Raw genomic sequence first — 4532 nt, 5'->3', positions numbered from 1 at the left:
ATCCCTATTTTCAATGGTATAATGTGACTAGCACAAAGAAGGGTGTTTGGTTATATCCCATACTATTGTGTCCAAGCCTCTTTGGAATACATTTATCAGTATAAATAATAACATTGCTACTTCTATTATCGATATATGACCTCCCCATTCCATCTCCAAACAAAAAACCATAGAGCAGTATAAATATGATAAGCATAATTTCGTAAATCAGCTGATTGTAGTTTGCATGATGTGTGTTAGTGATGATACAAAGCATCCCTGATCGAATACAATAACCGTCTCATCATTGAACGGGTTGGTACACTGAAAAAACAGTTAACTCACCAGAAAAGAAAATTGTAATTAATTTTAGAAAAGTTAGATTAATTTTAGAAAATTTTAACTAAACTGTATCTAAATGGTAGATATCACTCCGATTTCACAAAAATAAGTAAATAATTTTAGACAAATTCCTGAAAATTTATTAGATAAAATTATTATTTTTCACTTATTAGAGAAATTTTCGAAGTTTCAAGGAAAAAAGTAGCATAATTTCTACTGCAATTCGAGTCTGAATTTGGAAAACAGAGATGGCGTTAACTCGTTTTTAAGAGAATGTGAAGAAAAAATGCCGAAAAATGAAAAATTAAAATTTGCTTCCTAGAATCAAGTACACAAAACTCAAATTTGAAAGCGAATTGTGTAGTATCTTTACTTCAATTCTCCGCTTCTTAGGCTCGGAATCAATACTGTTAAAATAAAGACAAAATCTTTGGAACTGGACATGCTTTTTTCATGCCCTTGACCAAAAAATGGACCGATAGAAACTAAAATCGACGCAGATCTTTGTGGTCCTAAATACCTCTAGCTGTCAATTTTTAGGTAAATCGGATAAGAACTACCGTTTCTAGAGGACGAAGATGTTGAATCGGGTTTATATGGAGGCCTTACCAAACCATGGACCACAATATTTGGCATAGCTATTTGTGATCCTAAAAACATCTAGATAACAATTTTCAGGAAAATCGAATAAAAACTCCGGTTTCCTGAAAAAGTCAAATCGGAATATCGCCCTATTGGGAGCTATACTAAAATATGAACCGATACACACCATACAGATTTCCAATTTCAAACTACGGTTTCTAAAAATCCAACACCCCAAATTGGCGGGGGGGGCTTTATATGGGGCCGATGGGCAAAGATATGCTATCCTCGAACTTGACCTGCCTTTGCTACTCAGCAGTGGCGATTTTACAAGGATATTGGTTAAATCTCGCCAACATATGTGGTCAATTGTGGGTTGTGATATATTATTTGGGCAATTCAGGCGATATTTCCACAAGTCGGAGCTTTATTTAAAATACGACCATTCTGTGGAAAGTTTGGCATTACAGTGTTTAGAATATGACTACGATATTGGGAAATCATCACAGAATTTTGTGTAAAATGTGGGTATCTTGGCCATATTAAATCAATAGCCTATTAAATGTATTGTCTGTGGAAACTATCGAGCCAATTGGGGGAAACTCCCATTGAAAATGGGTCTAAAATATGAAACATTCTACCATATTTCCCCTACTCTGGCGTACATATATATGGGAGCTGTTTATGCCAAACAGGACAACCCTACAATCTTCCCCTCAGAATCAGATCCCTAAAATATTAATGAAAATATCTAGATACTCGCACTAAAAAAAAGTATGATATGTTTGACATTTATTAACGAAAAGTTTTTTAATTCTCCACTAAACCATACCACGTCAAACAGCAATTTCCGCTAATCTGTCTCATTCAATTTGTTAGGTTCTTACTGGTAAGAATCAATCCGAAAATAAATCTTGAATTGCAAAACCAAATCTAACTCTCTTGTTTTTCCTTCTTATTTCTCTGTGAACTAAAAATAAGAAAAAAAATTGTATACAATTATAGTGCACAATTTTATTAAAAAATAATATAGTTCATATTTTCCTAAAATGGCAGAAGTTTGCATAAATTGAGTTCATAAGTCTCTCAAATGAGTAAATTTTACTAAAATTGTACCTGTCTCGAACTTCGTACAGCGCTAAAGACATTTTAACAATTTTTGAATCCAATTTTTTCTTTCAACATATGAAATTTTCTTAAACAACAGAAAAAAATAATTATTTTTAAAAAATTTTCTTCAATTTATTAACTTATTTGTAACATGTTGCAATTAGAAAACTATTTTAGTTAAAATTTTCTAAAATAAACCTACATTTTCTTCCATGGTGGGTTCACTTTTTTTTGGGTGTATGTTCATTGGGAACATATTCTCCTCGAATTCTTTTGGAGGTGCAAAGCCAACCGTCATCTGTGACTTTCCGCTCTTTGCATCATCCACCACTTCCCCCGCCAACATCAACAGGAGCGATATCTTAATATGAACCGATTTTGACCAAATTTGACATGCATAGTTAGAATAATTATCCTGCTATGTTATCTCAGCAAAAAACGTGAATGGGAGAATAATTGTGGCCTCCGTGGTGATATGGGTGTAAATCGGGCGAAAGATATACATATATGGGAGCTATATCTAAATCTGAACCAATTTCAACCTAATTTGGCACACTTAACGATAAATTTGGCACACTTAACGATACTATAAGGGCAAATCGGACGAAAGATATATATGGGAGCTATATCTAAATCTGAATCGATTTTGACCATCTTTGGCACATACAATAGTATCGTTAAAAGTACCGTTTGTGCAAAATTTGAAGTAAGTCAGGGCAAAACTCTGTCTTTTGAGACCATATAAGTCCAAATCGGGCGAAAGATATATATGTGAGCTATATCTAAATCTGAACCGATTTTAACAAAATTTGAAACACTTAACGATACTATTAAACGTACCCCTTGTGCAAAATTTGAAGCAAATCACGGCAAAACTCTGGCTTTTGTGGCCATATAAGTTCAAATCGGACAAAAGATATATGTGGGAGCTATATCTAAATTTGAACCGATTTCAATCAAATTTACCAAGCATTGGTAGAATGTCAATTCTACCCTCTGTGCACACTCACGAAGATCGGTAGTAAACTTTGGCCTCTGTGGTCATATGAGTCTATATCTAAATCTGAACCGATTTTTTCTAAAACCAATAGCAATTGCCTCTGTCCCAAGAAACGGCCCTATGCCAAATTTGAGGACGATCGGACTTAAATTGCGAGCTGTACTTTGTGCACAAAATTACATATACAGACAGACGGACGGACAGACAGATAGATAGACGGACATCGCTAAATCGACTTAGAATTTAATTCTAAGCCGATCGGTATACTAAAAGATGGGTCTATGACCACTATTTCTTGGCGTTACATACAAATGCACAAACTTATTATACCCTGTACCACAGTAGTGGTGAATCAATCAATAGCAATAGCAAAATTTTTAAAGTAAAGACAAAATCTTTGGAACCGAGCATGCTTTTTTTCAATGTAGATTTCAACTGTCATGTGCCATATAATACCCTCTATATATAAAATATAGTAAAGAAAATTTCCCGAGAATTCCCGCACTTCTTTCCCGCGAAAGCGGGAGCGAAAAAATAGCAAATTCAGGGAATCCCGTTCCCTGGAAAACCCCTACTTGGTATCAATACTGTTAATATAAAGACAACATCTTCGGAACCGGGCATGCTTTTTTTCAGTGTATGGAGGCTTGACCAAAAAATGGACCGATAGAAACTAAAATCGACTCAGATCTTTGTGCTCCTAAATACCTCTAGCTACCAATTTTTAGGTAAATCGGATAAGAACTACCGTTTCTAGAAGACGAAAAAGTTAAATCGGGTCTATATGGAGGCCTTACCAAACCATGGAAAACAATATTCGGCATACTCGTAGCTATTTGTGATCCTAAAAACATCTAGATATGAATTTTGAGGAAAATCGGATAAAAACTCCGGTTTCCTGAAAAAGTCAAATCGGGATATCGCCCTATTGGGAGCTATATTAAAATATGAACCGATACACACCATATGCGGCACATTTGTAGTCCTAAAATACCTCTATATTTCCAATTTCAAACTACGGTTTCTAGAAATCCAACACCCCAAATCGCCCGGGGGATTTATATGGGACCGATGGGCAATGATATGCTATCCTCGAACTTGACCTGCCTGCAAACAAAAAACGAATCTGTGCCATCACCATTCTAAGGTAGTGGGTATAAAAACTTTTTGATTATCTTATATTCGTTAACTACTGAGCTACATATATCGAACGATGTCTTTGTGATACCTTCATTTATATTTACCTCTTCATATACATATATGAATACAGTTTTCCGGTTATTCGGTTTCTACATTTTCATCACTCATATAATTCCAACTATTTTTGGCTAGCATTCTCAAGGGCACTGGTATTTGGTGTTTGGGACAGAGAATTCTTTTCACATGTTCATGACTTCATATGGCATCATTTCCCATGCGTACAAATTTCTCCACCTACACGCAAAAGATTTGAGCACACGCAAATATGTCCGGCTTTACCAAAAGTCATAAATCTTTATCGAAGTTGTCATTATTTATT

Source organism: Haematobia irritans, chromosome 3 (genome assembly GCF_050003625.1).
Source record: "Haematobia irritans isolate KBUSLIRL chromosome 3, ASM5000362v1, whole genome shotgun sequence".
Taxonomy (NCBI): Eukaryota; Metazoa; Arthropoda; class Insecta; order Diptera; family Muscidae; genus Haematobia; species Haematobia irritans.
Note: the sequence above shows the minus strand (reverse complement) of the source record.